Source organism: Larus michahellis, chromosome 1, assembly GCF_964199755.1.
Source record: "Larus michahellis chromosome 1, bLarMic1.1, whole genome shotgun sequence".
In the NCBI taxonomy this organism is placed as follows: domain Eukaryota; kingdom Metazoa; phylum Chordata; class Aves; order Charadriiformes; family Laridae; genus Larus; species Larus michahellis.
In genome coordinates this window covers 150,872,081-150,894,433 of record NC_133896.1, presented here as the reverse complement: position 1 = coordinate 150,894,433, position 22,353 = coordinate 150,872,081, and the positions used below count along the sequence as shown (strand labels likewise).

General features: G+C 40.3%; 1 protein-coding gene across 39 annotated transcripts in view; it reads left to right on the top strand.

Annotated features, from left to right (window-relative positions):
* INPP4A (inositol polyphosphate-4-phosphatase type I A) overlaps nt 1–22,353 on the top strand; it is a 133,261-nt gene that overhangs the window by 36,851 nt on the left and 74,057 nt on the right. For 28 of the 39 annotated variants that reach the window (XM_074608639.1, XM_074608649.1, XM_074608652.1 and 25 more), the window contains one exon: nt 20,158–20,217. The exons of 1 other annotated variant lie outside the window; for it this stretch is intronic. The gene's annotated coding sequence lies outside the window, so the exon portion shown is untranslated. Of the gene's footprint in view, nt 1–4,939; nt 5,126–5,395; nt 5,419–16,601; nt 16,680–20,157; nt 20,218–22,353 lie in introns of those variants that run through there. 10 more of the 39 variants (XM_074608499.1, XM_074608596.1, XM_074608782.1 and 7 more) reach the window with 7 other exon arrangements.

Genomic DNA, 22,353 nt, shown 5'->3' with positions numbered 1-22,353 from the left:
GCATTGTGAAGACAACAGGGAAAACTTCACTCAGAAAATGTATAGAGTGTTTTGAATGAGCAAAATGAGTGGATGTAGACAATTCCCAACAGAATGCGTACCGTTTTGTTAGACAATGCAAGGAACCTTGATGTTTAAATAACGCAGTATAACATGCTTGTCTCAAAATGAATTTGCGCCTGGGTTTGGTTGTCTCTTTTGTTAGGATTCATAGGTCAATATTCAATTGAAATTATTGTGTAAGTGCAGAAAATGGAGCACGCTGGTTTGAAACAGAGAGGTAGTTGTGCATTGTAAAGAAAAATAAAGATTGCTTGGAATCAGAAATTTGTGGTTTTGTTGATAGAACAAATTTTAATATTCTTGGAAGCCTGGAGAGATCAGGTGTTTTCTGACATGCTTTCTCTGTTATCTGCTTATCAAGTGATCTCTATGGCTTGTACGTAAGATTTGAGATTACAGATGCTCCCACACTTGCAGTATAGAGTGTTTAGGAAAAAGTGTAGTTCTGAATATAAGGGGAATGAGATCAGGTACATGGTCGTTACAAATGGTGCATCACTTAATTATCAGGTTTAACATATCATTAGGGTCTTACTGACTTTCTCTGTCAATGCAAAACATGGGCAGATGTTGGCATTAAAGAGAAAAAGAGAACAGAAGTGGATAGATGTGAGCAGGCTAGCTGCCAAAAGATCAGCTGACACTATGCTGACATCAAGTGCAATCTGGGGAGTCCTTCTTATCCAAGCAAGCCTTCACAGGCAGCAAATGTATTGATGTCTGTATACGCAGGAGCCACAGTAGTGTCTGTGAACTACTCTCTTATCTGGTCAGTACATCTGTGTTGCTATGAGATATATTTTTCTTGTTTTGTTTTGGCTGATTTCTCTGATCTTAGTCTCTCAAGAGTCTTTCATTTCATCTGTTGAGAACAGACCATAAAGAGGAAATGGGCATTTAGGGCGTCTTGTGCATTTTCACTAGATGCGCAGAAGTAATTCCCTCTGAGGTCTGCATACAATACGTTACAGGCAGCTTGTCACTTCTTACTCTCTTTCCAGTGCAGGATGTGTAGCTGTGGATTGTTATGAGAGAAATAAAAAATATATTTTACTTGGGTCTTAGCTGTAGTGGTAATTTGAGGAGGTGATCTCAGTGAAGAGATGTACTTGTGTGGTGTGGTGGAAACGGTTTCCCACAGCCTCTTGTGGGTTGCTTTGCTAATTGCTTTTGTAGAGATGAGTTTAAGATGCTACTGAGACATTGGTGGATGATGCAGTGATGGTAAAAAGTTCAAATGCTATACTGTGCCCTGTTATTTATCTTCAGAAGCCTTGAGATAAAGTGTGATGAGTAAGTGCATCCTCTTCCTCCTCCCATACTCAATTGCTAAAGCTCTGCTTTCATGTGTGGCTTCCTGTGTTCATTGTCTGCACAGGATAAAGATTCTGGTGTTCATGCTTTTCCCAGAGGAGTTTTAATTTTCCTGAGAAGCAAACGGTGCTTTTGTCATAGCATATCAAAATACCTGAAAAAGGTAATTAGCTGAAAGAAATGAACCTACTACTGAGGTGCACCGAAAGGGAAATCTGATGGTCTACTCAGCAAGACACTGAAATCTAGTTTCTGCATTTGGCTGGTGGACATGTGGAGCAACCTTAGTCAAGTCAGCTAGCTGTGCTTTGTAAGATGATGCAAAAATATTTCTGTTCTCAACTTTTTGCCTGTGTTTCTTTTCAAAATATGTGCTCGTTCTGCAGTGTGTCTCTTCTACTGTGTGTGTGCATAGTGCCCACCTCTATGTGTGGCTGCTCACTGTTAAGGGCCTTTGGAAAGTACTGTAATGCCCATAACAATGATAAAGGGAGCGTGAGCCTGTACAGAAAATGTGCTCTGCTTTTCATCTTGAAAACATGTGACAGTGCTCCTCAAAAATTAGTATCTCTGATCTCCCACCTTTCCACAGGGCTGAGAAAAACAAGGCTACAAAACATGAGGATGCAGCTGATAGAAAGGTAACTGGAAAGCTAGCAGGGTAAGGGGAGGAGGAGGGGAGGCACCACTGTGGGTACTGGCAGTGGTCCTCAATTTGCTTCTGTTACTCTGTTGCATTGTGAGCCAGCTCTGTCCTGTCCTTGAAGAAAATGAATGCTCTTTTGTTGTTTTTTTTTTATTTTTTTCCCCTTGGGATAGTATAGCTAAGAAGAAAAAAGGCTCAAGAGCAGGAGTAGAGGTTGGAGTTCTCAGTATGGACAATCTGACTGTAGACTGAGCTTTCATGAGAAAGCAGGTTAGTATGGAGTCTGACGACCTGGAACAGGCTGTGGGAAACCATTTCCACCGTTGTTGGCATAATGATGACTTTTTTAAAAAAATCCCAAATAAACAAATTCCCAGAGACAGGGAGATGATGAGGAGGAACACTGTTCTTTAGCCTAGCATTTTCTGCGGTACCATGTTGAATAAGTACCATAGAAAGCCTTTGCTTGCTTGTTTCCTAAAGGAGAAAAAGGAAAAACTATTATCTCTAGTCCTTAAAGAGTGTATAATAGTATACACTGCCTTTTAATGCAAAATTTCTTGCAGCAGTGTTTCGTTTAGCAGGCTGTACTAAATTCCTGTTCAAGATTTCATCCACATTGTTGCAAGTTTTGGGGGTTTTACCTCTGCTGGGGTAAGAAGCTTCAGGTTTTCCCACTTTTAGACCCAGGATCCAAACCCTTTCTACTGCAGAAGGTCCAACTTAGGAGACTGATAAATTAGGCAACATGGAACTGCTGCCTACAGCAGCTAGATTGCTTCTGATTTGTAGATGAGGTCATTTGCAGCTGAGGCAAGTATGTGCATTTTACACAGTGCATACTCGCTCTTGGTATGTTTTATCTCTTTGAGGCCTTTAACAGCTCTGCTCTTGAGTCATCTTTGATCCAAATCTATGCTTTTAGGTGGACAGCAGCACAAAATTGAATGTGGCTATACAGTTGCATGCCATACATTTAAGACGAGACAAACACCACTACCATCCCACTCCAAAAAAAACCCCAAAAAACAACCTAAGTACCTTCCAATTTTGTCTTCCTCTCTGCCTGTGTTATGGATGCTATTTGGACCTTGGCCTTGTTGTTAGTTTTCTGTTTAAAATCTCAGGTGTCTTGGTTTGGTTTTTTGTTGCTATTCTTTTCTTTTTTTTTCCCCAGGCATGCTGTGGATTTTAGCATTCTTTTGCCCGTGCAACCATTTAAGATATGAAAATAAAGCCTTGAAAGCTTGACAGGAGCGAAGATTCGCTGTCATTAGTAAATTGGGGGAAAGAATGGGATTCAACAGATTTTCCAATGGATAGATAGAATACTAGTGGTCTTAAGGGAAAAAGTTTAGTTTGGTGTACCTTCATAAACACCAGCTATTCTTTATCCCCCCTGTTTATGTTATCTCCATGACCATGCTTTAAGGATTGGTTTGCTCAGCTTGATTCCTTCTCATCTCTTGATCCCTGCCAAGCCAGTGTTCTTGGCTGCTTTGAGATACACTAAGAGAGTAAACGTTCACCATCAATAGTACGAAGTTCGTTCAGCAGCTTTAATAACAACCAGATACAGCACTGAACCGTGCCCTGCACATACGAGGATTGGATGGGTGGGCTTACTTTTCATTTGATTGGACTTTGCAAAAGAAGCAATTCTTTAAAAAGACCAAAACCACAGAACCATGAAAGTCACGCTTTGATATTAGCTTTTCCATGAGAAATCTCAACACAAATCTGTTTATCTGGGCAATAGCCAGCTGGACATTTGCTAAGTATGAGGAAAGATATTCTGCTGTAAATACTTTGATATAAACCAAGTCCCGTTTTCCCAAACTATCTGGGATGTTTATGTGAACGGCTGTTAAGCAGGTCTACATGTTTTAATGTCATTGTTCCTTGGCCCAGCAGCTTCTTTTGACAATACTCTCTTGATTCCTCCCCATGTTTGTTTCCTTGTGGTTGACCTGCTGGCTTAATAGTAGAGGGCTTCATCTGCTTTTTTGAAGGCTGGATTTGCTCAACACTGCAGCTGCTTAGTATAATGTGCCTTTCAGAAATAAAGTGTAATCAGTAGAGCAGTGTGTATCAACACTGTCTAGCATTAAGTGCCTAACTTTGGCTTCATGATGCCTGTTCTCAGTTGCACGTGGTGGGGAGTCTGGCAGGCCGGGGAAATAAATAGGTGTTCATTTGACTGTGGTGATCGGTGCCTAGTGAGATGTGGATAGCTGTGGGAGAGGCTGTTGGATTCAACCCTAAACATAAACGCACCACCCCTGACTGTAATGTAGCTATGCTTTTTTCCTATAGGCACTTCTTCCTGCTAAACTGGTGTCAGGCACATAGGATTTCTGCTCATGTGCATCTCATGGTCCTTCTTACAGTTCTTTTATCTCACTGCATTTGAGACCAAATTTGTCCTTCCTAGAGTACTTAATGAAATCACAGGCATTTTGCTATAAACCTGTGATGAATAAGTGGATATTGCCCTAACTCGATACTTTTGCTTTATAATCTTTCCTGGGGTGTTTGAGTTCTTCCCCGAGTCTTGATGAGAGGTATGAGCCCATGGTTATCTTGTAGTAGCACACCACCTGGCATACCACAGTATTGACCTGGCTCGCAGAGCAAGTTTTACATTCAAGATAAATATATTTACAATGATGAAAGAAACAGAATTGCCATCCTGGAAAAAAAACCAAACCAAAACAAACAAGATTATGTAGCGGATGAAATCAAACTTCCCACTGAAAGAAAACGCTGGGGCAGTCTGCAGGCATACACAGGCACATGGGCGGCAAGTGCGTGCCTGTCTGTGCGACAGAGAGCAGGAGTGAGCGAGTGAGCAAGAGGAAGCCCTGAAACTTAAACTCCTCCTGCAGCTCTGCATCTGCTCTGAGTCACTGGTATGACTCACACTGTCAGTGTTCATGTTAGCTAGCGTTTAGATGGAGCAGCTCTGGCAACAGAAGAAGCAGGTTATATTATTGATTACCTGCTGCAGCAGACAGTTGCACCAAGATTTTTTTTTACGAGCACAGATGAAACAGAGGAGGCTCTACTGAGCACCGTTATTATTATTATTGTTTTCTTAAGGTAAGAATGCCTGTTATTTACTAGAGAAAGATATGAAAGGGAAATTAGAGCTTGTGAAGGCTGAGTCTCTTTCTGCTGCTGCTTATTCTCAGAGGATGCTCATCTTTGGAGCTGTGTTACGGCAAAGCTTTGTCTCGACTGTTTGCAGTGCCATATGGAGAATCATATGGCTAATGGGCAGTGGACGTCCTACGAAACAAAATAACTATATTCTCAGCCATTGATGTTATGTAAGGCATGGCAGCCATGTTAAGGACAGAAGACCTCTTTCGAAGAAACAGTGCTGCTAGATGGTAGGTCAAGGAAAACAATTAGTTTTTAAGCAATTCTCTGTTCTTTGGAGAGTGCTGCAGTTCTCTATTTCTTGCTTAAAATAAATTTACTGAATTATGAATTTATGTGTTAATCGAATAAAAAATAGTAGCATTAGAAATAGCAAAATAATTGTTTACCTTTAGAATCACGGTCTTGTTTTGCCTTCAGCATTCAGGCTGGGAGTGTGCACACGCTGTGATCTGTGCAGTGCCTGGATGTAAACGGTTTTTTCAAATACTTTAAATGATACTTCCAGATGTTGGGGTCATTTTCATTTTGTGCCACTAAAAGCCCATATGTTTATGTCCTGTTCAGACAATTGGTTATATGCAAAAAGTGGGACATATTCTAGTTAGTATTGACATACGCAGAGTGGGTAAAACAGTTTTTTATAGTGGCTTTACTGCTCTTTTACTCACTCTGGTGATATAATTTTAATGTAGTTGAGATTGGTATCGCTTATTATCCTCATGTAAAATCCACTGAATCTTGAGCCTTTGCTGTGCTCCTCACAAGAGGTTTTCTAAGTTAGGGATTCTGTTTTTGAACTGCAATAATGAATTTATCTTAATTTCTTTTTTCTTTCTTTTTTTTCTCCCCCCCCCCCACCTCCCCACCCCAATTTATTTTGGATTTGCAAGGCAGTGTCCCTTTAAAGTGCATCATACAGTGATATTGGCAGCTGCTCTTAGTAACAAGGGAGCTGGTTACTTCTGTGTATTATTTTCAGAATGAGGATATTTTCAAAACTCGATCATTTACTAGGTTACTTTCAGCTACTTGAAACTACCACTTGTTTGCTTGTAGAATTTACATTAAAATGACCACTGTCTTCTCCTCTCAAAGAAATACAGTGCTGTAGTAAGGTCAATTAAAAATGACAGCATATTTTAGTCTCTTCTTCTATTTGCTAATTTATAGCATTCGTTGATGCACAGTGTTTTCATTGCTATGAATTAACTAGATTTGGTGTTATTTCCTCTTTTAAAAAAGATTATGTTTCTTAATAAAATGGAAAGTAAGTTAGTGCTTTTATAGTATCTTTACTATGTGATACTGCGGCATCCAACTTTGAAAACTATAGTGTGAGAGAAGCTTTTAAAATAATGTCACTTATGGATGCTCATCTCACAGCAAAATTTTGGTGACTAATTTTAGCGATTTATGTTTCCGATATAAAATATTTCTCACGTTCATCACAGAGTCATAGAATGGTTTGGGTTGGAAGGGACCTTAAAGATCATCTAGTTGCAACACCCCTGCCATGGGCAGGGACACCTCCCACTAGACTGGGCTGCTCAAAGCCCCATCCAGCCTGGCCTTGAACACTTCCAGGGATGGGGCATCCACAGCTTCTCTGGCAACCTGTTCCAGTGTCTCATCACCCTCAGAGTAAAGAATTTCTTCCTAAGATCTAACTTAAATCTACCCTCTTTCAGTTTAGAACTGTTGCCCCTCATCCGATCACTACACTCCCTGATAGAGAGTCCCTCCCCATCTTTCCTGTAGCCCCCCTTTAAGTACTGGAAGGCTGCTATAAAGTCTCCCTGGAGATGTTAGAACATTATAAATGCAAGCTAGTTTAAATAATGTTAGGATTGGGTTTAGGGCTGTTCACTAACAAGAGTTCTGGCATATGGCAGTCTTTCCCACCCCTCCCAAATCCAAACAAGTCCAAATAAAGCAGTCTTTACAGTCTTAATTTTTCCACTGATTCATATTAGAATTATTGTTTTCTAAGATTGTGTGTCACAATGGTGTTTGCCTTCATGTTTGCCTTTAAATATGTATGCATTTAGAGTATGAACTCTGTATTATGTCAAACCAGAGCAGATAATTTATTATAGTAAAACTCAATTATCTTCAATTGAGTCTACACAATTTCTTTATTAATGCACTGTGGATGCAGTTAAATAATTAACAGTTAACATTTTGAAAAGAAACTTCAAGAATGTGCTTAACATCTAAAAACCATGATGACAGTCCCTGACTCAACACAACCCTGAAGACAGCCTCTCCATCCTACTTGTCCATAAACTCTTTGTGCAAGTGCTGACCACCAGAGAGAACTCCCTCTGATTCATCTCGTTCTCATGCTGCCTTCTGTGTCCCTCTGTGTGCTGCTGCAATGCCACTAAGTGAAAAAGAGCATCAACTGAAAAAAGAATAAAAATCGCAGCCTTGCAAGATAGCTAGACAGTTTGCTTCATGTGAGTTGTAAAGCTTCTGTGAAGAACTAAAGCAGTTTTAGTGATGATTTGTTGTGATATTATCTTGATGATTACATGTCTTCTTTTAGATATATTAACAAGGCACAACTAAACCGTAAATAGCCAAGGTAGGAGAGACTTGTGCAGGGAAGTGATCATAACTGTGTTAAGTGTAAAGGAAGCGATTGCGTTTGATCCTTCTGTGTAGGGATTTTGTAATACGTATAATAGGGTTTTTCAAAGTCTGCCTTCTAGGCACCCTGGAAGGTATTTTTTGTTGCTTTAAGTTGGCTTTGCATCAGGCTGTAATGGCAACGTACAGCACAAGCTGTTAGGACTGTTTCACTGGTACTTTTGGCAGGACTTGAAGTGTGAGAGTTCATGATCTCCCTGGCCTTTCTTTTCTGTAGTAAATGGTTTGTTATCTCCAGTGAACCCAAGCAGAAGATCCCAGCTCAGTGTTCTCCCCTCCTGCCCCTAACCTACAGGACATCACCGGTGCTTGCACAGCTGGTTTTCTCATCTCTGCATTACTCCAGAGCCATGTTTTGTTATCTCTGCCCTCGCTGAAGCCTTTGTGAACTTCCTGCTGAAATTTAAGCCCCCTTTTTCCATTCTCACTTCAGCTGCTCTCCTGTAACCTGTTTAATGATTCTTGGTAGGTTTTCCACCTAGGCTAGCCTCTTCCCTTTTGCTGCTTGTGTTGTGAACGACAGATGGGGTGTTCAGCTGTCGTTTTATTTGTTTCTTTCTTTGTAAAACCTGCTGCTTTTTTCTGCGGCTTCCTTTCTGGTCATGCCCTAACTCTGTAATTCTGACCCTGACGTCTGCCTTCCTGGCACGTGGGAAGCAATGCTGGTGGATTAGCTCTGGTCTCTTACAGGTTCTGCTTCCTCAGTCCTTGAGCAGAAGTTTCAAAACGGGCAGTGGCATCGTCCTTGTGCATCCTGTTCTACCTCTCCCTGCCGTGGCAGGGGGAAATGACTCTGCAGGAAACACAGCTGTTGCTGTGGGTAGTCAGTGGAGAAATTAGGGGCATGGAGAAAATTAAAGCATTTCTCCCAAATTCTTGAAGCTCTGAGACCTCAGTGGGAGGAAGCACCTGCTCTCTTATTTTACACAAAAGCTACATCAGCAATGATTTATAGCTGGCCTTGCTAAATGGCTGGTGAAGAACTTAGGGGAAATCCATTCCTGTTATTGAAACAAATTTACATGAATCATCTTTAATATGGGTGATTTTTTGATTGTATTACAGTTTTACCTAATGACCAACCCAAACTGGAGCACTGCTGTATCAGATGCTGATGTTTACACAGAGTAGAAGATGGTCCATGCACTGAATAATTATTTTTTTCACAAAACATGTTTGCCATATTTTATATGGTGATTTACTGTTTGACATTAGACTTTCTGAAAGAGGACTCTGCAGTATGTGAAAAAGCAGCAGTATATTGGTGTTTGTGTAGTACCTCTTCGTGTCACAGAACAACACAGCATTTCTGTTTTCAAATCTTAATTTGAAAAGGAGGGAGGGGAAAATTTTGAGTTGGGTTTTTTACAGGTTTTTGTTTCTTTTTTTGCATGTTAGAAATAAGCCCCTGGAAACTGGAGTTATATTGGAATAAAATCCTTGCATGTGAGCAGTATGAATAGCACTGTTTGCAATACTGAACCATCTTGTTGGAGAACTCGTCTTTCTATTTGCCTAATTTTTAGAAATGACAGTTTTTACATGAGTTGTTTTGGGGGTCTTTTATATCTATACGTGTATACATCTAGAGGGCATCTGCTTTGTCGCTTTTCCTGTTTTCTGAATAAGTCTTCTTGTTTGGATTAGATTTTTTTGCCTGGTTTTAAAGAGGAGGGGGAAAGAACTGTTAAATGTTTGTTTATACTGTGTCCTGAAAAGCTTTTCACTTAATCCTGGAGCAGTTCAACCAGGAGGGCACAGAAGGAGGTGGTGAAGCATTCTGTTTGCCCTGGAAGGCCCAAAATGTTAGAGGGTCTCCCACCTCATTGCACTGCGCCATGTTTTGTATCACACAGAAAAAGTCACAGTCTCTATGTTTGTCTGTTGAAACCCTTGTGTATTCTTGAGCACGTGCTAGTTTAAATAAAGAGTGAAGGGTGCAGCCTATGCTGTGAATATAGCAATGATGATCCTTTCATTTGCCTTCAGGGTCTGTGTTTCCACCTGACTAGTCCTTAGTGACTATAGTCACCCTGACCTGCTCTGGAGCAAAATAGTTCATTTTGCTCTGGTTAAATGAGATTATGGCCTGGATTACGATGACATGTTATTTCTGTCTGAATTCTCCTTGTATTTTATAGGGATGCAGAAATCTGGGATTAGCTCAGTTTTCATTTCAGTGTGATGCTTCATCTTTTAAAGCAGCAGAGTACTTCTGAGTCTGCTGTGCGGGTTTAAACAAACAGTAGTGAATTGGTAGGTTTGATGTCTCACATGACTGTGAATTGACCTTCTGTCTGTTCAGGTGAAACACAGTTTGAAAGGAGTGGGTTCGTGATCCTTAATTCAGATTTACTTTTTAGATAAATACTTTCTAGTGCCAGATGGCAGAGCTGCTTACAGACAGAGGTGAATAATAGAGCATGTCCATTTCTGCAGGTTATTTGGGCAGCAAATCTGATTTAAAAAAAAAAAAAAGAGAGAGAAAAAAAAGACAACACTGCAATATTCTAGATTGCACTAAGAAGCCAGTAACTTCATCAGGTTTCCTGTGTGTGATAGGTAAGTGCATTTTAAGTCCCAGATTTCTGAAATACAAACTGCTATAAAAGATTTCTTCTGTCTCACTTCAGAAATAGATGCTAATGGTCTGACTTTAAAGCAAAAGATTTATTTTTTCTTTGGCATTGATGTTATTTCTGTTGGGCAGCTGGGAGGGCTTCTGCCGAGGACATATGGACCAACATGGTAAAATGTTGATTCTTTTAATGCACATAGAAGGACATGAAACCTTCTTAAAGTACATCATGCTGACAGTGTCTAGTTTCACAGGGCCTTGTGACCTTTTTACAACTCTTTGTTCTTACTTAGTGAGAGATTCAACCTTCTAAAATATATTTCACCTTTTTAAAAGTACATTCTACCTTTTTAAAGTACTTCATGCTGACAGTGTCTTCTGTTGTTTCAGGAAAGCTTGCAAGAAGAGCTCTTTTGAGCTCTGTACATTAGTATGGAGGATTTGTATGAAAAGGATTGCATCCTGAATACTGCTATCACTAAATATTAGTATTGTGGCTGTGAATACATGACATAAAAATACATGCAGTTGAGCTGGCTACAGTGAGGTCTTTCTGTTATAAACTCTCCCTCAAATGTGGGTGCTTGGGAAAAGTTCATTAAATTATTCTTTGTTCCTGAAATAAGTGGATGGCTTTCAATTGTATTTTGGTAAACAGGAGGTAGTGAGTAATAGGAAGAATGTGGCCTTTGTGGCTGTACTTTTCTGCATAAGAAAGAGTTCTAATTATTGTCCTATAGCTTTGTAGACTCATTGGTGAGAACGTGATATTAAAACCACTGATACTTCTACAGAATGTTGATTTTACACAGAAAAGTTGCATGGAAAAGTGACTACTCCTTTGCCAGCGCATATGCAGCGAGGCAGACTTGCAAACTAGACGAGAAATGGACCTTGGAAAGAAAGACTAGTGGGGAGTTAGAGGGGATTCTTCTTGGTGCCCTCCTATGAAGTCTGCAGTTCATCTGGGGAATAGAAGGGAATCAGGACAAGTTTGATCTCAAATTTATGAATTTCAGAGAAACTTCTTTTGATCTTATGTCAGAAAGTAAGTTGAGAGTGCTTTTGTTTGCAGACTGTCCATTTTTAGAATTTATAGCATAGTGTGAGTAAGCATTCATACTGTCATGAAATTTGCTTTTTGCCAACACTAGGTATTGCTTGTTACTGGTCAGAAGCAAAAGTTTTAGTCCTTTTTTTAGTCCTTTTAGTCCTTTAGTCAAGACGAATTTACGTCTTGAAACGATTTGGTGTCTTATAGAGGATCCCATGAGAGACCCTACTGGGCTTTGCCATGTTTACTGAATGTTCACAGTTTGTACAATCAGTTTATCTATAGCAATTTCACTAAAATACATGGTAAATAGAAGTAGCCACTTAAGGGTGTGGGCAATATTACAGATTGAAGTAAGAAATTGGAGTTGAATTGAAGGGAATTGTGTTTGACAGTGTTTTAATCCACGCTCTGAGGATCCAGACGTGTTGTCTCTGGAGTGAAACCAACACTACCATTGCAAGAGGTGCTCAAGAGACTTATTTTGGTGAGTTTCACAAAGCCATGGCTGGAGGGATCATAGTGAAACACAGAATCGTCTCCTGTGCTACGACCTCAATTTGTCACCTTTCTTGCTATATGGTGAAATTACATCCTTTTTTATTGCCTCCCTTTTACCAGTGTCTTTTGCAATTTAACACACATAAGTATTATTACCCTTTTAACTGATATGGTCTGAGAGAGACTGAATCAGTTATCGAAGGGCTCCTCCATAGTGAAACTGCAAATGCCCCCGAGCAGTCAGCTCCTGTGGGCCTGAGTGGGCAGGGTGAGACGTGGCTTTACTGCCTGTGGGGCAGGCTGGATTGTGAACGGCAGAGATGCCTGTGGGTGGGAGGCCAAGGCAGCAAGTCCTCCTGGCTCCTCCCATCCAGCCCCCTTCTCCTCCCCTTTTGCCATGAAAGCCTTGTTTCTGCCAGCTGTTCTGTGCCCCAGAGAGAGGTGGAGGTGCTGGCAGTTTGCATGGGGCAGTTGGCGTATTTTGGTTTTCCCCTTGAAGAAGAGCTCTCTCACAGGATCCTTTTGAAGATCCTTTTGTCATTTCAGTGCTAGGGGGTAGGGGAAGGGGTTGAGCACCTTCAGGGTACAGAAAGCCAGTGAGAGAGGGGACCTGGTTGGGCATGTGGAAGGGTAAACTTCCATTTGCACAGGGAGTGCTTGAAGGAAACAGCTGCTTTTGTGCTTGGAAGTGACAGGAGGCTGCTAGTGTGTGTGCATTTGTGAAGTGAGGAAGGGAGGGGCTTGGCTTCAACACTCACCATGTCTGAATTTTGACTACCTTGTAAATGCTTTGCCTTTTTTTTGTGGGATGCAAGTATTTCCTAATAGCTCAAGAAGAACAGAACATTCTTTTCAGTGCTCATTAGCAGGATGTATATTTCAGTTATGTAAACATCCCCACAACCTTTAATTTAATGGAAAATAAAAAAAATATCACATGGCCACTGGTAAGATTTTATTGAGGGCTAGAAACAATTTGTCACACGTAACAATTGTCTCTTTAAAAAGTGGGGGTGTCTTTGAATACCAATTTTATGTAAAATTTAGCAGAAAGACAAATGGAGGGCAGAACACTTATCAGTGTGAAGATCGGCTTAGCTGATGTTATATTTGTGATGAGTAGCAGACAAGAACTTGCTAGTAAATTGACTCAATTTGTGTGAAGATTTGATACCCCTTCCTGTCATGAGCAAGACATCCAGAATAATTGGGAAGAGTCTTTCCTTCCTAGCACCGTGTTTACTTGTCACTAACAGCATTTGCAAACCGCTAAAAGGCTTCTAACAGAAAAAAGGAAGGTAGCAAATAGGCATTTGGGAGGGCTGTGGTAGATAAAGAGTGTAATATTTTGCAGCTATTTTTTTTTTAAAGTATGACGTCTTTCCCAACTTCCCTACAACTTTCCCAACTTCCTTACAACTTGCACTTTTTTTTCCCCCATTCCTCTGTGATTTCTATTTCTGGGATGCAAGAAAACAATGTCTTCACAGTAGAAGCGTGACTACTTATATGCAAAAATTAATAATGCAGCCTAGATTTCCCCATACTGTGCTGCACGTTTCATGGCTGGAGTGCTCTTCATACACCTCACCTCTTCTGCATAAGCACGTAGTAAATGGTTGGATTGTAATAGCAAACCAGGGCTTCTCCTTAATATTTAAAATAGAATGTGAAATACAGGATCTACTAATGCAAAACAGTTTGACCTTGAGACTGTATTTTGTAATCTTTTCCTCGCTTCCCATTTTTCAGGACAGCACTGTTAGGCTGACTTGTGGAGTTGTGTATGTGACGATGTTGAGGAACAGACCTAATGTCGGGGCATTCTGTGGATTCTGGCTCCATGTTTGTTCAACCTGGGGGAGGTATTGGCGTGTACTGTGATTTTCTTTCCATGAAAATCAGGTGCAGAGCAAGGTAAACTTTGATTGTGTTTCTTGCCCAACAAGAAGTTGTTACTCATTCAGGAACACAACCTAGTATTAGGAATGCTAAAGTACTGCTGCAGCCAATGATACAGATATAGTCACAGATACGTGTTTTATTTCTTCCCAACCAGGAGCTGAAAATAGATGAAAATGTAATGTTGTGAAAGTACAGGTTGCATACATAATGCAAGCAAATCTGAAATAATTCTGAGGAAGTCAGATCAAGACAGGCAAGTTTCCTCTTTTTCTGTGAGACATATTTTGATATGATGGTGATAGCATCTTGTGTAAGTTAGTACTGCAGAAGAGTTGCCACATTGATCACAATAATAATTTGCTCAGAATGAAGAGAGTTGATGTTCTTTAAAATCCTCAAGACTGGTACTTCAAAATGTGCAATATGAGGGAACACTTCAGGAAACTATACATAGTTTATAAAAGAGTTTAAAGAATGCTGCATTTTATTTGCCACAAGGCAAAGGAGAAGATCAGACAGAGCACAGCAGGACACACAGTATATTCTACCTTCTGTCTGCTTGAGGTTTGTAGCAGGGGTCATAACTATCTTGACCTAGAAAAAGAATGTACTGCCTGGGTTTGTGGGCTGATTATTGGAAACTTGAGCCTTTAAAATATGTTTACAGGAAGTGTCTTCTGAGCTACGTTGGGTCTGACAACTGCTTTGAATGAGCATTAGTTTGCAGCTGTACTGTCATGTCGCTCATCCTCACCTACTTGTCCACTGCAGAGGTTCCTGCTCCTCAAATTTGCCAGCATAAACAGCAAATATAATCCTTCCCCAGCTTGGTTCTGTCAGAGTGCTTTGGTTTAAATTGTACCTTCTGCAAACTGTTTTGTTTTGCTCTTTTTTTCTGTCCAAGTATTTGAGGTGGGGGGAGGAGTTGGGCTTTTGTTGGTGTTTTTTTTTGGTTTTGTTGGGATTTTTTTTGAAGAAGAAGAATAATTTTAGGTTGTACCAACAAGTGAGGACAAGCAATGGGAGGCAGTAGCTTAGGTTGGCTCAACTCACATGGGAATAGAATGCCTGTTGGACTGTGCCTGGATACAAGCTATCAAAGCTAGAAAACTAGCTCTGTTTTTCTCTGTTTCACTAATGGACAAAATCACACCTGGTGTCGTGGGTTGCGGGTACCCTTCAGAGATGTTGACACCACAATTAATTGCAAAGGAAAAGGGTTAGTCATTTGTTCCTCCCTGGAGTGATTACATTCCCTGTCATTCTTAAGTTTGTTTTGTATCACACTTTGAGGGTTCTCCTCAGGGAGTAGTGTCATGTGCTTCATTTTATGCAGTATTTAGGAATAATGGTGTGGCAGATTTAATTGAGAACGGGTGTTTTCCTCTGTTTTTGTCGTAACCCGGGTTGTAAGTAAAAGCAATTGGGGGGAAAAAAAGAATCTCACTCTATATCATTTCCTTACAGTGAAGGATCTGAATGGCTTTTAAAATCTGGCAACAGGCACTAAGGCTTGAACTGCCATCATCAGTCAATTACAAAACAATTTCTATATGGTTTTAATTAAGCAAAAACATTCTATAGTCTTTGAAGAATCTTATTTTCTACCATCATAATTTCTTAATGCAGAAGGCCAGAGGCAAAATATGCCAAGAAGCTGGTGCTTTGGTGTGGTCTGCAGTAGCGCATTACCACACTCTGCCGTGGTCCTAGTGCTATTACAGGGCAGTATAATTTAAAAACTGTACAATGTAGGGTGAAAAAGAGGGGCTTGAGTTGGTGCCCAATTAGAATCTTTCATATGCAAGTGACATTGGACTCTCTGGGTTTACTACCTGGGCATGTACTGCTGGTGTTCAATTTCATTGTTATGGCTAAAGCTAGCACTTTAGTGGTTCTTAATCAGTTACTAAAGTGCAATTGAAGTGCAAATAAAAAATGTGATTGTCTCAAAGAGGAGAGCTTCAGGCAGACTCTAGAAATGTAGTTGAAGAACTGAAGTTGCCTTTAGCATGGGGTGCAGAGCAGGAGGGAGATTAGTGGGAGGTTGGTAGGTAGATGTTGCAATATTTTTCTAAAAATCTCACGGACAGACTGATTTTAAAACACATCATGCTAGAGTGTGTGATTTCTAGCGTTGCTCTGCAAAATGGGTGTGACTTCCTGATGGTAATGAGCAAGGTACGAATATAACTCGCAGCAGAGAAACTTGATGTAGTTACTAGGTCGCATTGTCTCTATTTTACAGATGTGTGAGCTAAGCCACGGAGATGAAAGGCATTTGCCTGTGACCACAGAACTAGTAATTTTTTGTCATAGTATTGTAAATAGGATTTTTAGATTCCTTTTATCATCTCTGCCATTTTCATTTCTTCATTTTAAGTGAAATTGATAATAACTAACCAGGTTTAAGTATTTGTATTACATGTCCTGAAGGTGAATGGTGGTTCAGTATATTACAGGGTTATAATGTAGCAGATCCATTGTATCAGCCCTTGATCTTGTGACTGTGGCTGGCAGTGACTTGCTTTTTGAGTAGCTTTCATGGTGTCTAGGAGCTTTCACAGTACGTGCCCTGCTTTCAGAATGGAAAAAGAAAAATAACTATACTAAAAGTAAGTTATGAAAGATACCAAATCGAAACTTTGTGTGCCTGCACTGAATTTAACAACATAAAAATGATTTAAAATAGTAAATGACTTTGCCAAAAACTATTGCAGATCACATTTAACCCTGAAAAGAGCTCCACATAATGTCAGATGTCTCTGTCCTCATTGAGGAACTCTCCAAAAGCCAGGGTAAGTAAAATGCTTCGTAACTTCTCATCTGAACTGACAGTCATAGAAGTGAACTTCAAGTTTGTTCTGCCTTCACCCTGGACAATGAAAAGAGAAGAAAACTTGAGCTGCCTTCACTTCTGTGAAGAGGTGTAATTTTGTAAGAAATTTTAGATACTTTGCTGATGAGTGCATAGAAGCGTAGGGCTGGATGGGTTGAGTCTAGTCTTAACGGCAGCATAATGCTCCTTTTATAAGGAAACCAACTTTTTCTGTGGTTAAACTAGCTTTTTTGGTTGCTGTTATTCCAGTGAGGTTAGTTATTTGGTTAATTTCCTATTGCCTTTCTGGTGTTTAGACCTTGTCATGTATTTCTTGAGAGCAAATTGTAACTCATCTCAGCCTCCACTTTGCTGAGCTTAACAATTTTTCGGTCTGCTCTGAGGAGGCTGACTCTCTGTTGTCCTCATAAGCCTTTCTCTACACGTTACAGACTGAGCTGAGCGGTGTTTAGCTTGTTGTAGCCAGTGTTCCTGCCTCAGTCTCATTGCTGCTTTTTGTAGTGACAAGATAACGTTGGCTGGTAAGCCCTAATGCAGTATCTGCCCTTTTTGTGTCTGCATTGTCTGACACAGAGGTTTTCCTTCTTGGCTTTTCTCAATTGATAAGCTCCCAATTTGTAGCAGAAGTTCTTGTTAGTCTGTAGTGTGTCATTTTGTCTTAATCCTTTTTAACTTCATCTTATTTCTTTTACTTCAGACCTGGTTCTTCTTTGATAGTTTTGATTTTCCAAATATTTACACACAGCACTGTAAACTGATTAATTGCACCTTAATTACTGCATCACAACTCAGAACACTGTTTATTTGATGTATGTCTTCCATGAATTTAATGTTTTAAGGGAGTGTTTTTCTTATGACCAATCAGTATATTTTTCTGTGAATTAAAGTTTTAGCTTTCTTAATCCTACTGTATAATTTATGTATTCACCCCATCTATATATTTTACTAGAGAAGTATCTTCTCCATATAGGAACCTGTTGCCTTGCCCCAGTTTTGTGGTACCACAGTCAAAGATTTCTAACACGCACTGTTGTAGCAAAATGGCAGATATTTCAGGTTAAAAATCATAATTGATGTTGTCCTGGAGAGCATACTAGTTGAAAAGCTTTTGTTTTGGCCTTAAGATAAAAAATTTGATCCATAGAATTATTTGCTAACTCCCAGGTACACAATTAAGGTCTTTGTTCTACGATTCTGAGTGTAAATAGAGAGGTGAAGGTGTGAAACAGAAAGATCAGTGTGTGGTGCATCAGTTGTGCAGCAAGCAATTGCTTATACATTATTGTTTTCCTTCTATAATGCTTTTGAAAATGTGAAATAACTGTACTACTGGGTTCCAGTGGCACCTGTAATAACAGGTAGGCCAGCAGTGGAACAGTTTGTCGAGAGAGCTTGAACAGTTTCCATTCTTGGAGGTTTTTAAGACCCAACTGGATAAAGCCCTGAGCAACCTTGTCTGAGCTGAGTGGTGACCCTGCTTGAAGCAGAAAGCTGGAATATCCTTTCCAGCCTGAATTATTCTGTAAAGTCAGACTCCACTATCTCTTGATGAGGAACAGGTTCCCTCTTGGAAAGAGAAGTGCAGTGGAGTAATCATTCAGCAGAGTGGGCTGAACACACTAGTGCTGCTTTGTTGGGTTTGGCTTCTGCTCTTCTGTAATGTCTCAGCCTGCAAGATGCTGTGATGCTGCCAAGGGGCAATCATGCAGCCTGCATGGATTCACATAAACTCTCTTTCATTCTGACAGGATTTTCATGTCATTATCAAAAAATAAGTTAAAAAAAGGATATATGTGAGGTAGTCATGTCTGGGCTATAGCAGGAGATAGGACCACATTAGAGGAAACCTGTCTCTTGCCTTCAAGGTCAAAGGCTGAGGAGGTGAGCTGGCATCTTCAGCTGGCTTCTGGCTTGGACTGTCCTGTAGCCCAGCCCATTTCCCATCAGATTCATCCACATTTTGCTCTCCCATTTGCTCCTTCATCCCGATGCCCACTTTTTTTATACTGTGTGTTACTTTACTTCTGGCTTTGCTTCTGGAGTGAAGCAGTGCTCCCCATGTGGACAGCACTGTGCCAGGTTTGTCTGTCTACCTCACCTCACTTCCCATCCCGGCAGGTTTTGCACTATCCAACACCCCAGCTGCCCTCATGCCAGGATGTGAGGCACCTGCTCCTAGTTTACCACTACAAAGCACAGTTCTTGCAACACAGCTCTTGCATCATTTCAGAAACTGTAAACCTGAAATTCAGAACAGTACCCTCATGTAATGGTTGTTTCTTAAGATCACCATGGGGGCTGAGAAAAGACTATGGGTGAAGTGTTGCAATACTGTGTGACAACTGTGTTAGGCAGAACAGAAGCAGCTGTCAGCAGTGTGATGGGGAGCCTCCCGTGCACCTTGGTGTCTCACTCAGGGGCTAACCCCCATAGCTGGTGGATTAAGTGGTATACATGTTGGATTCGGCTGGCTACAGAGTGAGCCTAAGAAAGCTGTGGCTTTTTCAGATTAAAGTTAGCCTTCATGTATAGCTGCATTACTTTCCTGCCATGTGGTTTGTGTATCTGTTTGGTATCTGTTTGACAATGAAATTGCGTAAGGATTCTGGACTGACTGTTTTATGGGATAAAACATGCTAGGAAATGTCTTGATTATACTTCTTGAATGGGAAAAAAACCATTAAGATGCCTGTTGCTTATGTGTGGTGAGTGATGTTGGTATGGCTAAGGACACTATGTTCTTTGTCACAATGGAAGAGCTGTGAGTGTTGGCAGCAAGAAATGAAACTCTCAGATCTCCCTGCCAGTGGTATCTGAATTCAGTCTGAACCTGCAGGAAGTAAAAATTGCTTGAGGGGGCTGGGTTAGCATTTCTGTTTCATGGAGCATCCTCTTGGGTAAGTAGTTGCAGTGCCCTGTGGTGACCCCAGCACTGACTGCAGCTGGAATAAGCAGACAGGATAAGGTAGCCAAGTTGAGAAGCTGTGCTGGAGAGAGCTTGATTGTTGCTGGTGACATGAAGTAGCTACTTTATTGAGCTTTTTATACTGTAACTGCATTGAGTGTTTTACAGACTTAATAGAAAAGTATTTTTGTTAAATGTGTTTTATTTTGATTAATATAGTAGAAGGGAGATATACATCACCGTCCTTAACTGTAAAATGTTACACTAACAGTACCCAATTCTGAAATTTCTCTTTTGACTTTATTCTTGTGTTCTCTTTCCTCAGAAATGATCCACAGTCCAGATTCTGTTTCAAATGTTAAAGGAGCTATGTTATAAAACGTTAACACTCTGCATTGTTTACAGATTTTTAGTTTTTTAAAAAATTATTCCTATATTTATTGCTTTCCCAAAAAATGTTTTTCCTAGGCTACTGTCCTGTTTATATGGATCCATTCAGTCAGAAACAGTTTGTCCTTTTTGTGTCTTTCAGACTTTGTTAAAAAAGAACTGGATGCACGTGCCGAATTTCATCAGTGAAAGATGGAGTAAGGTAATATAATTTTAGTGATTGTTACTATAATGTGTGATGATCTGTGGACACTGAATGCAAAGGTTCAAAGATTAAATAAATTAGAGGCAGATAAAGCAAAAGAACTTCAGCCTCAGAAATAATGAACTGCTGACAAGATCATACATTTAGTGTCAGTGGCATGCTTACCCTATGCTTTGTACTGTGGCCAGAGGTTTTTTACTATCATTGGGTGCCTTGTCCACAGAAGCTCAGGTAGGTCATTACCTAGTGACAGTGTCATTAGTCATTTGTTCTTCTTTGAACAAGTGATATGTTTCCGGAAAAGTGTAAGATTTAAAGTACAGCCTATGCTGAAAGGATGATATTTGTCACCTGTTTCCACCATAAGAGCAATCTGATGGTTCCTTAATTCTCCTCCCTCGAACATCCTGGGCGAACAGAGATGGAGAAAGGCATCTCTGATTTGGTGCCCCCAGTGCCCTTTTACAGAATTCAGCAAAGAATGAATGTTGGAGTAGAATCAGTGGTGAACAGTAGTGACTTCTCAGAGGTGTTTTTGCCCAACTCCTACTAAGGTAGAACAAGCTCATTTGTAAGATCAAGCAGACAGAGACAGCAAATGCACTTTCCTGTGCAGCATTGCTTTTCTTGTATCAGATGTGTGTCTTAATGCAGACTGAGGATCAATTACTGAAAAGTCTAGAGAGGTGTGCTGCCATGATTGTGCCTACACCTGAAATTATAGCAAGTGGTCGATACCATGGACTGGGTTATTTAACTGGGGCGGAATGGAATACAGTGGACAATGGGATGCTTCAGGGGTTTATGTGTAATTTTTTCCTTTCACCATCTTGAACCGTTCAGTGAAGAATAACTTGGGAATCAGGCATGCACTTACAGATCTTTCTCGATCCCAGGAAGGCAGGGACGAAGTTGCCAGCAGCAAATTAGTGTTGCCAGACCCTGTAGCTAGTTTTACTGCAACTTAAAAGGAATTGCAGTAATACTAGTCATTCATATAATCTTTCTTTCTTCTATTAATCATTGTCTGCATTGGAAAAGATATGCCTGGGGCAATCCTGCATCTTTATCCAGTTCAGTGCTGCTTCTTGCTGAAGAAATTAAAAAAGAATTGTCATTCTTCCCCAAGACAGCTATGTCTTCTCCTCTGTGGGGTCTGTCTCCACACTTTCAAAGAAATCCATAACAGTAGAGGAAAAAAACAGCATTTGGGGCTCCCCTACAGGGACAGCATATCATCCTAATTAAGTATTTCTCAAATATGGCCCTGGCTGTGCAATCAACTCCATTTAGACAGATCCCACTACTCATTTGAAGCTTTGTGTTAGATTAGGTCTGGAGAGAAAATAGGAAAGAAAGAAAAGAGAATGCCACCCACTTCTGTTTGCCTGCTTGCGTGGTATTTTGGTGCCTATTTTCTTTCAACTGATTTCGATTTAGTGGCTTCTTCATTAAGAATCAAACTCATTGTTGCATATGTAAAACTCCACATAACTTTTTTGAATTGAGGCTCCTTAGTGTGTGTGTATAAAACAGAGTTTATCTCCTGTGGCACCCTTTTTAACTATCAGTCCCTGCTTTCTCTTCAGTCAGTTCTTTGGGTGACATCTCCAGGAAATGTGCGTTGCTAAAGCACGTACTGGTATGGGTGATGAATGGATAAACGGCATGAGTGACTGACTAAGGAGAGGTAATTGCTATTAGCACGGCAAGGTGCTTTATCATTGTTGCTGTTAGCTTCTACTGCGAGTTTACTATCTGCTTTTATAGTACATTTTTTAACAAAAACCAGCATTTGCTAGTTTGTTCCTTCCCCTCTTGCTTTTCCCTTCATGTGGGTTTGTAAAGTATATTAAAATGCGGAGCAGACCATGTGTGAATGCATGGCTGTGTTAAACGTGCAGTCATCCTGTTTCATAGACCATCATGTTCATCATCCTCTTGTTAGTGCTAGATCAATTGCAAGCACCATGCTGGGTTGGTATGTATAATTGCAGTAACTACCTGTGCAGTTATTGCATAATGTAAGACACTTGGCCTTTCAATAATGTTCTATATTCCATTAGGTGTTTTTCAGGCTGCTAATTCTAGTCTGCAGAGTTAACCGTGACTTTAGCAGTAAGGACAAAGATG